The sequence below is a fragment of the Hirundo rustica genome, chromosome 5 (genome assembly GCF_015227805.2).
Source record: "Hirundo rustica isolate bHirRus1 chromosome 5, bHirRus1.pri.v3, whole genome shotgun sequence".
NCBI lineage: Eukaryota > Metazoa > Chordata > Aves > Passeriformes > Hirundinidae > Hirundo > Hirundo rustica.
Genome location: NC_053454.1, coordinates 16,979,640 through 16,992,763, shown reverse-complemented (window position 1 = coordinate 16,992,763; position 13,124 = coordinate 16,979,640).

Sequence of the window (13,124 nt, the reverse complement as noted above, 5' to 3'; positions counted from 1 at the left end):
CCTCCATACTACAGTGAAGGTATTAGTCCAGGCAAAAATATACTGCCTGAGCTCTTCACTGTCCCTGTATCTGTAGTAAGACAAGCATTGGTTTGTCACTTTTTAAAAAATCATCCAAGTAATCAGTAAAAATCCATTATAAAGGATACACAGTATAAAAACCCATGATTTTGAAATCTCCTTGTAAAATTATGCTTCATATAATTTCTTATACTTCCAAGAAAGAAGAGTGCAAACTACCGTAATACTGTTGTTGGTTTCTGACTTATTTACAGAAACATTCAAACACCTAAGGCACATACAGTTGACTGTTTCTGAAAAATCAAAGCTTTTTTTTTTTGCTCAAGCCCTTTACTAAAGTCCCATAGCAGCTGTCCATATAAATTTTATTATTCCATACCAACAAATTAGGCAACACAAAGAACATCAATAAAGAACTACACTTTAGCTGCAAAGACATTGAGGGTTTCTAGGAATTCGAAAGTCTTGCTAGGCCTAACCCAATGGTGTTACTGAGGGAACAAAAAGGAAGACTAACATGGAAGTGTCTTAAAGCTTTTTAAATACTGAAACAGAGGAGGCATGGTGTGAGATGCAAGAGAAGGAACCTTTGCAGACATTCTTTCCTTGTTTTGCAAACAGCCATTGCAGAGGCATTATTTTCCCCTCTAATTCCCCTTGAGCCTAACACTAGCATACTTGCCATACAAGTCCAGTTCCCTCCAGATTTTCTCCATAATTCAAGATTATTACAAAAGCCCTACATTCTCAAGCTTCCAAGTCACTGTTACACTGTGCAAATGTGCCAGGACGCACAGTTTGGAAATAGAACATAGAATTACTATAAACATTAGGAAGGTCTTTACTTTCAGGTGTTACTTTTACAAAGTAAAATAGTGACACCAATAGAGGGTTCCTTCTTTGAGGGAATAACAAGGAAATACACTTAACTGCTACATTATCGCAAGAAAATTAAATTTAAAAGTAAATTTTTAAGCATTTATCATGAACATGATAAAATTGATTCTCCTTTTGAGAACTTCCTTTTCTTATATTTCCTTCTTTCTTTAAAATGACTTGTTGGGGAACTCTAAGAAACTTCATGTAGCTAGTCTTTTTTATTCTAGCATGAAGAAGTAAAAGCTTTGGGGTGTTTTCCAATTTATATATTCTAAATGGTGTTATACCCAGACAGATGCAGCATTTTTATAGAGGTATAATGCTTTGCACTTATTTTACTATTTGATGATTTGATTTTTTTTTATTTCCAAGAAATATAATCATCCATCTTTTTTCTGGGCAAATTATTCCACCGTGAAATAGAATTATTAACTCCTCAAAAATCTTCTGTTCAAACATCAGACTTGCTTCAATAGGGATAAGTGTCCTTAATATGTTTGAAATAGTAACATTTTGTATTTAATTTGCAGCTACTATACAAGTTCACTAGATGACTTTCCCGTTACAGTTTTTGACAGATGTACACCTTTCATTCAGGCACATGTTCATGTTCTCTGATATGAATGTTTATTTCAAAATGTCTGTTAGCAGCAGGAATGTGACATTGCACATACAGAGTCAGAGCAGGAGAGCAGAAAAATCCAGATACTATTCCTGTTATTATCCCATCTGATTTTTGACCTTAGCTAAATTACACTGAACTTGTGCTACCTCAATTTCCCTAGTTTAACACTGATATCGAGATAATTCATTCCCTGTGTAACAAAGTTAAGTATTTCCTTATATAAAAATGTGAGAACCCTTAGCAAAATTGATTCAATGCAAATAAGTTAATGCAATGCTATGGTTGAGAATCTGAACAGAGAACTCCAAAAAAAATGCGAAGGCAAACTCCCACAGCAATTATAAAGTAGGTCATATTGAACGTATGTGTTAATGCATGAAGGGGCATATACTTGCTCAGTAAAAATCGCAGTGGCTTTCAACAACCAGGCACACGAGTTCAAATCCAAGGCACTGTTTTTATAGCCTGAAAGGTCTATTTTCATTTAACAAGACTGTATAAGAGCATTGTTTGCATTACGTCCAATCATTTCTGATACTATCCTCTATTGATCAATGTTTTCTTTCCTTTTATATTGACACTGTGGCAGTGTATATGTAGAACTGCAATGACACTACTTGATTTGACATTGTACATTCCCTGTACAGCTGCATTTATATAATTTGCAGCCCTTTAGAATGACAATAACTCCCATGAAATCAAATGATAAGTTATTATTATCACAGAAACATAATGAAAAATAACTAGCTTGGAAGCTGGATAGTAATATATTAGCTACCAACCCAAGCACTTCAAAACACAGTTGCTTTTTTTAATACAGTAGATCCTAACTAAGTTTATCTTCTCGTTTTTCTTCTATTTGCAGTTCTAAAAATGTGCTTTGGAAAAGATTCATTTGTCAGTAATTGCCAAATGAACATAAGGGTGATCATATCACAGGTCCATCTACTTAAATGGTCAACAGCAGACACTTAAGCAGATGAGAAGCAGAGCATTAATATGCCCGGTGTAAAGTACTTAGGAACATATGAACATCTTGGTATAAAAGTTGTACCATCACAACAGCATTTTTTTTCATAATACAGCAAATTTTCATAATATTTTTGGTAATATGCTCTGCCCTAAGAAGAAATATGTTTCCTGTTGTATATTAAAAGACAAAATCTCTTTTTCTGGAATATAAATCCTTGACTTAGAAGTGATAGATATCTAAATACAGATGTTTATTCTAATAAATTGAACTTATCTCTCAATTACAGGAAAGATATATAACTATGTGGAAAAGCTTAGTCAAACTGTATTACACATTAATGTAGTTTTTGCTAATAGTGAGCCTGTATATAATCCTAAGAAAGAATTTAGAATGTACTTAATGGGCCAGAGTTATTTAAAATGGTATTATCTTAAAAAAGAAAAGATATAAATTAAAAGCTGTCTCAAAGACACAACACCACCACAGTATTTTTAATGATGTGACTTCTGAAAGGTAACCCCATATGAAGCATGTGGTTTAGAACTGATATCAAACTCAATGATGCTATGTGCTATCCACATCTGATTAATTTAAATTCACAATTTTCATAAAAGATGGTTTATTCATCATAAAGGCCAAAATCCCTTCTTTTTATTTGTGATTGTTTTTCCAGTGGAGTTGTCATTGTCTTTCATCTTGTACAATTAAAAAAAAACCCAAACAAAATAAAACGAGAATCAAAAAACTATAGTAGCTCCTTCTGATGTGGGGATTAGATGGCACATGTAAAAATCATTTTGTACAGTAACTCTCTAAAGTGCAAGTGAGCAATAATTGTCTCTAACTTTCTGGCCACATAGGTGTGATTTAGAGATTAGAAACTGGTTAACTATTGAGATCCCCAGTTTTTGCTTGCACAGCTAAGGCAAACAGCAGCAAAACTGAAAACTCTTGAATTTTGCTTCAACAGTCTGGTAGTAGTGCTAAGCAAAGAAAATAGTATGTCTGCAACAAAACACCAAAGAGGTTTCTAGCAGGGACTTAATCATAAGCTATCTAGCAGTAGTACAACATCTGCAGTGCCTAATTACTTAGGTTATTCTCTCTGAGGTAGCAAAAGCCTCCCACGCTGTATCTCTCCTCTACAGAGCAGGAGCTATTCTTGTGCTGCAGTTGCTAAAGCTTTTGAAAACTAACAGTTCACTGGGGGGCTGGTTACTTCTGAATCAAAGCACATCCCAGGTACTGTGGGAGGATGTGAAATACTGGCTACATCCCAGTTCCCAAAAACTTGAACAAACTGCTTCACCACTCAGTCTAGCTATCCTCTTTCCAACACTGCACACAAAGCTCCTGTGTCTTACAGTCCTTTGCCCTGGGGCCAGCTGATCAATCCAGAGACATCTAGCAGCTAATGCATAAATCTGTCTTTTCATTTCATTTTTTCTTTCCAATCAAAATCAAAACAGTGACAATGAAGAAATTCACTCACATATCTATGTTTCAGAGATCCTCTTCTGTACTGGCCAGGCTTCAATTCCAGTAGAAAGTTTCCCAGCATGAGCTCACAAGCTCAAAACTGTGAGCCTTTTTTCACTGAAGATAATTTTGAAGGCAGATTACAGGACATTTTGGAGAAAGAAAATGATCTTTCATAATTTTGCACAGCAAAACTTCTGTTTGAGTGTTAAAAAAAAAGAAAAAAACAAACCTAATTTTTAGCAGGTTAAAATGTTCAGAATAAAGGATTGATGTGAAAAAATGATGTATAGACTTTGACTAACACGCAAATTGTGCTATAAAGCGGTAACTGTAACTTCAATTTCTAAATGGTCTCAGATACTTTTTCTAAGAAATTAAATGTATCTGCTCTTGTCATAACGGGGACTAATAATAGTATCATTTGACTGGAACTTTATGGAGTCTGTGTCCTCTGGACCTTTTAAAATTACACTAAAAAATGATAAAAATATTGTACTAACCCAGCTATATCTCTATGATTTTAAGTTTCTCAGTTGTTTATTTAGTTTGGGTTGATTTGGGTTTCAAAAAGCTTTGAATCCCTCATAGTATTCACAACAAATTCAGCTTGATTTTAATGCTTCTGCAGTGACTACCGCAAAGCTGCTTAACTTTTACACTATAATGCAGTAAATGTATTTATAGTTCTTGAAAATGTCACATGGCAATGTTATGCCAGGGACAGCACATCTCAGAGACTCCTTAATATGTCTGCATTGTTGTATTCTATTTGTAGAGGCATTTTTGTCAGCAGCAATGAAGAAACAGAGCTGCTGCTGCAGCTCTTTCAATAACATTCGAGCTTATAGTTGACCCAAGGGGCTCACATTATGACATCCATATTTAATTTAACAATAAATCGTATTTTCATGGACTAGAGTATTGCATTATAACCTCACCGTTCCATGTGCATGGGAATGCAGCAAAAGCAGGCTTGTATGTATCTACAACACAGACTAAATGATTAGTTCATGAGAGCAAGGTTGGAGTGTACAGTGATAACAATAAATAAAAGGTTTTATAACAATTCTCAGACGTCTGAGGGAGAAAGGACACAAAAAGCTATCCAAAAGGAACTGCATTTAACTTAAAGTTCAATTTTTAAAAACTTAACTGCCCCACCTTGCTTACTGTCAGTTTTGGTTCTGCTCTGCACTTCCCACTGCAGTCAGCATTCTCTGTATCTCATTTTCTCTTTGCTTCATTCAAGCATATTTAAGGAGAAAATTAGCACCATCTGAATCTTAAGCTTTACCCATCCTTTTCTCCTCACAATCATTTCTCCTATTTGCCCTGCATCTTTTACTGCTGACCTTCTAGCTGACTCCAAATTAAATGTTCGTATGTTTCCTATTTACTTCCAAATCTAGTCCTGCTTGTTCACATTTATTCTTGCTCATCTCCCTCTTATTTGCCTCTGCTCATATCACATCACATCATCCTCAATTTCTTTACTTTCGATTTCTACTAACTTCCAGGACCTACTTCTTGCAACACTCTGCAACCTAAAATTCATTTAATTAATTTCTTTCTCTCCATCAGCATTATTAATAACCTTCTACCAGCCAGACTATGGAATAGTCATTGCTCTTCTCCATCAGCTGGCAATAGTTTACCCATATTTGCACTGCTCTCCTCCACAGACTTTATAGAACTACATTATCTTTTTTAGAAGGCTCCACTTTTCAAAGCTTTCAGCTTTCAAGTACTTTCAAATATCTTTTTTTTTTCCTTTTTTTTTTTCTTTTTTTTTTTTTTCTTTTTGGCAGCCTTGATCTTTGGCCTAGATGTCATCCTTAACATACATATATAAAATTAAGGAAGAGCAACTGTAGTAAAAACCATCTGACTACTCTGACCCATGTTCTCTTTTTACCTCTCATCCAGCTTTTTCTTCGTCATCTCTTCATGCACTGTATCTAAATTAGATTTTCAGTTCCTTGGGGTAAGGAGACATCACTTTCATTTATCTCTAAAGCACCATGCATGCTTATAGCTCTGTTGAGGTGCTAAATATGTATACCCACATTTCTTAAAATATTGATGTTTTTATCTATTCATATATTGCAGAAGCAACATGGCAGCAGTTATACACATTTATAATAGCAATGATATGATTTATAGTAGCTGCATGCTGCTCTCTATTTCCTAGTTCATATTTACATTGCTCTTCCTTGGTTTTTTTAACTAACTAAAAAATAAAAATCTCCATTTTATCTGACAGTGTTGATGTACCAATTCAGGACTGCTCTTGCCCTCCAAAATCTTGTAAGTTAAATAGTCCTGAGGACAGTAAAAATTTTAGGAATTTTGGACATGTAGTTTGAGGGGCACTGAAGCACTCTGATTTTCAGAGTACTAGAGAACAACTCTTTCTAAAACACAAGATCCTGAAAATGGAAGATGCTTATTATTTTGAAAATTTTGGATGACAAAACTAACATAACTAGTGTAAATATATATCTTAAGAACTAGGAAGATTTTTAATTTAAAAAAAAAAAAAAGATTAAATGGTGATATTATCATTCTAATTACAACATACTAAAATATTTCTAATAACAAGTGCAGTAACAAACTGTAGATATACTCTCCTTTGTAGTCAAGCATGCGTATTTCTTGGTTAGTCAAAAAAGTAAGTAGATGTTTAAATCCCACAGCAGAATCTGCATAGTCTCTCTCAGAGCCCTTTGCATGAATGAGTCTGTACTAATAATTTCAAAAGTTAGCTCAAAAGATAAGGAATTATCATAGAGTAGACACTGTATGCAAAGCAATTAAACCGTTATGCTTGATGTAATATTTAATAAATGGTTAAGCATTTAAGCACCGAATTAACTGAACATCTTTGAGTATCCTGCTTTGCATCAATGTGAGCTGAAAACTTGAAATGGATTGTTCATTCATGGGTCATTACAGGTGGAGTGGCCTTGACAAACTGTTTACTCAGAGTAGCAGGCACAAAGTCACATGGGGATAATGTTACTGACATTTCTTCACAGACTGAAGAAGCTGATGGGTTTAATAACTATATTACCTTTGTACAGAGGGACCCATTTCAGCCAGCATTCCACCATGCTATTTTACTGGATAAAATTATAAACTTAATGTCAAGCTGCATAAACCTGCACAAGGTTGCACTAATTACACTCAGACCGCATACACATTTAAAAGAATTTTTGCACTGAACAAATGGTAAAGGCAAATTTTACTCAACTCTTGATGTCTTCCAATAAGGATCTACCTCCAAGCTAGTCCCATTCATCTGTTAATATATGCACAAAGAGACCTGTGTCAACAAATGCATTAAAGCGGGATCCATTGGACCTACCCTAAATATTTACTTCAGGATAAGCTGTTGCACATTCTAAAACATCGTAAAACAACTAGATTTGGTAAATTAATTCCATTTCATCAAACAGTGAGAATTCTGTGTTTATTATATTTTTTGCATCTTCAGAAAAAGGCAAATTCAGATATCTTGTCTACTAACCTAAAAGTAAACAAAACTCCTTGATAAAACTGCTATACAATGCCAACTATTAGTTCCTAGACATGGCTTGGGGCCAGATATGGAACAGCCCAGGAAATGCTCTTCAAAGACAGCTGGCAGATGACCTGTCTGTTTCAGATAGAAAGAGGACCTATCAATTGGTTTCAGTGCATCTGAAAAAGGTCGTGTGCATCTTCCGCTTAGTTGTAGAAAAAGAGGTAACTGTCATGGATTTTTGCGTAATTGCAACTCTAAATGAAAAGGAAGAAGATAGAAAGCTTATAAGTGAACATTTTAACAAAATTAATGATAAAATAAAAAACATAAGCAGCAAAAGTAAAAACTAAGCATGAAAATGTAAAAAATGCTGTGGTGGTGCAAGAATTGTTTTATTAGGTTTTTATAAGAAGTCTTATGTTATGGTTCAGTTCACTGTATCCCCAGTTTTGTAACAGTCCGTCCCCTTTTGAGCTTCCTGTATAACAAGGTGTTGTATGACAATCATCCCACCCCCCGCCTATCCGTGTCCATCCCCTCTCCCTGCCCCGCTCTGGGGCAGCCTGTCTGTCACTTTGGAACCCCTCCCCAAGATTGGGAAATCCCCAGGGAGGGCGTGGAGTGATAGGTCACCCGGGGGGAATTCCTTTCTTCTGGGTGTGAGTGGTCAAAGGCTTGGAGATGGACACCCCTTGTTGCCCCCTGAATCCCCTGATTTGTTGTCTTGTTGTAACCTCCCCTGAACCCTCCCCCACTTATAAGATGAAGAGAGGGAGATTCAAAGTCTCTCTGGCCTGCAGTTTGGACCAGTTGTGGACCTCCCGCAGCTCGGCCTGAATAAAACCATCTTCTAACCTGCCTAGCCGAGAGCCATCCTTTTCTTACTGCCGCTGCTGTCACGACACTACTTGGTCCAGCTGCTGCTGACAAGCTGAGCCCAGCAGGTAAAGATAACCTGCTTGCATATCCAGACTGAAAACGTCCTGGCCGCTGTGCAGATCTGAGCCAGCCAGGGGCCAGCGTCCGCCCGGTGCGGAAGGAGCACAGCCACAGGAAATTGCCACAAAAAAATTATTGAACTATGATATGACTTTCATGACTGCAATCACTTAGGACGAATACAACAAGGATACTAACTGTTATCTAAATTGAACTGACATCTTAAAATGCATTTCACTTGCAACATAGTGAGAAGATCTTCCAGTAAATTACTATAGAGTATATTACTAACAAAAGGAAGGTAAGGAAGAAATTTCCAGAAGGCTGGAAATTGGACCAATACAAAAACTACAGGTAAAGCATAAAAACAGAGCTTTGCCAGTGCTGAACAGTTTTGACCACCTTGACACAAAGGCAGAAGCTGAGTTATAATGACTTAATGGCTGTGTACAGGAGTTGTTACATAGACCTCACTGCATGTGGGAGGTTGTATTCTGTAAGGATATAATGAGATGCAATGGTCAGATTTTTAGGTGCACTCAACTTTACATTCTGCACAATAAGAAATATGAATGATAAGCACTTTTTAACGTGGTTGCTGTGTTCAGTGAAGAACTTTGATCTTACAAAACAAGCTTAGGAACTGTGTATGTATGGAGCACCTTTTCTTTTGTTTCCATACCAAGATTAAAACAACTTGTTTTCCTTTCAGCTAAACTTTTTTTCCTAATCACATAATTTTATTCTGATTTACCTAAGTTTTAGCTTCAAGAATCATTGGTCATTGACAAATGCAAATAAGCACAGAATAAAATTATATTAGGTTTGCACAACTGAGTATTCGTAATTTTAAATGTTGACTTTTAAAATTTCCTGTAAAATCAGTCTGAAATACTCCCATTGTTGACTGGCATCAAGTAGAGCAGGGTCACTTTGGGAAAACCCATTCTCTGTGATGTAAATTATAGGGTTATTATATGTATCCTAGAACAAGAGAGAGCAGAAGTTTTATTCAGAACAGATGTAAGAAAGCCCGTAAAATCAGATGCATTACCCTCTATCTTTTCTAAGCTACAAACTAAAACTAGTTTTCACCAAATTGCACTGACCCTATTAACTTAATTTTCCATGAAGTGACCTTTCATGACTAACAATGGAAAAGCAAAACTGTGCAAATATCCATGAAGACAGTGAAATGACTTATTTTAATGAGAAGACGAAAATATCTTTCTTGCATTAGCATCTGCTTATTGTCACTGCTCCTTAACCCCTTGGTACTGGCAGTCACCACATGTCTCCTTGCCAGGAGTAGATATATGCCAGGAAAGCCTTACTGCTGGCATCAGAAAGATAATTTCTGGAGTTTAAAAGCTATAACACCAGTGTGTCATTGCAAATAGTAAAACAGATATCAAGTACAAAGGTAACAGGAAAACACTAAGGCTCCTCTTTGTAACCAGCATGAAAAAATTAAATTACAAATGCCAAGGTGACTTGTTTATTTATATCTTGTAGAATATCTTGTGCTGTCCAGATGGGTTCCTCAAAACATCTGCAGAATTCATAGAGGTTTATCAATCTGAGCTATAGACACAAGTCCACAGTATTCTCTCCAAATGTTACCACAACTGCCTCAGGGTTTAGCAGGAGTTTTTAAACACTGAAACTGCCTTGTAAGCTCTGGTACCAATACTGGGGCTCTACCTCTTTAACAACCACCTAAAGCAGCAACATAAGGCCCGTTGATCACTCAGTCTCCAAATGTTCTGAAGCAATAATTTACATGAATATTAATGGTCTCAATGCTTTTGGATCTTCAGTAACCTCTATTTTTTAAGGATTAAGGCAACCCAAACTGACACAGGGAGCGGGATGCCATTTCCCACGTTAATATTGGTTTTGCAGTAAGAATTGACTCCTGAAAATATGAAAGGAAACAAAAAAGCATTAATAATAATTTTGTTGCATTTTAACACTTGAAGCAACCTCACTGCACATTTTCTCTGTTATGAGATGCAAATATTCTTTCTCAAGTGCATGCTGACTACTGTTACAAGACCCCAGAGTTGGCAAAAATGCTCAGCACACAAAATCTCCCAACCAGGCACATAAAATGAAATGAGGATGCAAATTTTCAGAATAGATCAGTGGACAGCAACTCCACAGGAAAAACATAATTCCGATGGGTGCTGGTCACATGAAAATATAATCCTTTCATTTAAATGCCTGAATGGCAGCCTGACTGCATGTGCAAGATACAAGCCAGTTGAAAAAAGCCTGACGATTGAGAGCCTTACAGGTAGATTTGTTCTAATGAAAGCATTCTTCTCCTTGAGAACTGTGTCTTTTTAAAACTTCAGTGCCACACTCAGCAAGGTAACTAAGCTGACCTTTTATGTTTTGAACTTGGCTAGCTGGATTAGCTGTTTCCTCTAGAATGTTCTGTTGTTCATCGCTGTGTCTGCATCAGGACAAAGACACTCAGCATTTTGCAATGTGGTGAATTCAACATTTCACTCATTAGATCTATAGGATATTTAAGGCTTTTCATTGGGTTCTACTAGATTTTAGATGGAGTTTGAAGCACTGTTCTCTTTAGCCACCAACTTGAATGGCTTGACAATAGTCTATCCAAGAAACCATCTCTTTTACACTGCCACTGCTGCAGACTGCTCACTGCAAGAAGGTATTAGCTCACCTCTCTAAAAGCTCATGACTTCTAACCTTCCTTGTCCCCTCTTGCTAAGACAGAGATCAACTTCAATTTCCTGGATGTGTCGTTAAAGCTGGCCAGTAACTGGGAATGTATTTCTAGAGGCTTAAAAGGAATTCACCTTCTGTACAGATTTAGCAGCGGCTGACATGAATATGCTTCCTAAAGGACTATTTTTATGCTGCTGAGAGGTCACTGTAAGTTTAAACTCAGGATACTTGAAGCCCTTAAATAGGCATTTTTAATTTTGCTTGCATCCAAACACAACTGTATTGCTTTTAAACCTTCAGAAAACACTAGGTATTGAAATACACATCATAAGCTCCGGTTCAAAGAGTATCAATTAGCTTGCTCTTTTACTTGAACTATCTGGTTTAGTGCAGTAATTGGAAAAGGCCAACAATGGCCTTGAAGTATTATTTGTTAAGCTAAGAGGCTCCAGACAGGAATAGGTCTCTCTTATGCTGGTGGAATGTAGAAATCAGTCAGTCTTTGCTTCAGAGACTTGGGCTAAATATACCAAAGTGTTTAATAACCTCAGAACCCCAAATTTCATAAATTTTTTGTCGGTCTTCGACTAACACATATCCTTGTAAGACATAGGTGCTTGTGAAATATCTATCCCAAGGCCTTGCTGTATTGAAACACAGAACTGAGAAATGTCTACAGAAGTAGAAAACACAGCAAAAACTAGGAGGAGGAATACTAAATTGCAAAGGTTAATAAAATGTATGCTTAGGAGGTTATGTATGGTTTAGATCATTATTCTTAACAGTTTCTGAACCAGAGATTTTGTTTAATCCAAAGCGGGAAATTTATTCTATACTTCTATTATATATTCCTTGGTATTTTCAGGTTCAGCTTACAGTGTATTGATGTTTGAAAATGCCAACACAGAATGCCATACTACCTTCTTCTTAAAAGGACAGTATTAGACTTCAACTCAACCCAACTGCAAATGACTGATCTTAGGGATTCCTGCCAAATCGCTTTTTTAAGGCAACATTTACTGCAGCAATCAATTATGAACCCCAGATTTAGACAGTGCCTTCTCCTAAACAAACAGGTGCATACACATCCCTTAGCACAGCAAGACTCAATGAGATTGTTTACAAAGTAATTCACAATAAATCTCACATATAGTTTGCTTTTCCTTCTGAATGCAGCACCAGAAAAACACATTAAATTCTAAGGAGATACGTGCCTGAGACTGAGAATGCACCCATGCAAAAGAGAAAGGAATACACTAGAATTTAAATTTTGAAAAGCAAATTCTTGCAATTTGCAATAGCAATTAGTAGCAAATACATCTTGTTACTCCAACTTTTGAATGTTAGAAATATGTTCTGGTTTGGGACAAATTTGGGAGAAAACTTCTGTATAGGATCCCTCTAAGGAAGCAAACCCACGTGGCCTCTCCCTCTAACTGGTCTGGAAAAAAAAACTAAAACCCTCTTTGGAGAAAAGTGGAAAAAACTATTTTACTAAACAAATGAAGTGCATACAAGTATAAAGAATGAATAGTATGAAACAATAAAACCTCTCCTTTTGAAGTGAGATGGCAAATTGAGAAAGTCCTTGCCGTGGGTGTAGCTCGGCTCTCTCTCAGTCTCTCCTCAGTCCCGGTCCCTCCGGCGCTGCTGGAAAATGCCGAGGTCCAGGCCCCGGTGGGCCGCAGGTGCAGCCCCCAGTGCTCCCCTGGGTTTTCAGTCCAGAGCAGGTTTAAACAGTTCCAAGAAAAAGGAAAAAAAACAGTCCAGGGAAATTTTCTGCCTTAGCTAGCTGAAACTAACTAAAAGCAAAGGAAAAAAAATCTCTGTCCTGCAGTCTCTCTAAGCCTCCGCTGAACACCCCGTCCGCCGAAGAATGTGGAGGAGTCAGGCAGTTTTCTCAAAACAAACTCCACGCTTCTCTTTGCTCTTAGAACCAGTCTTAAAGGCACAGGACTCAATATACAGCACAAACA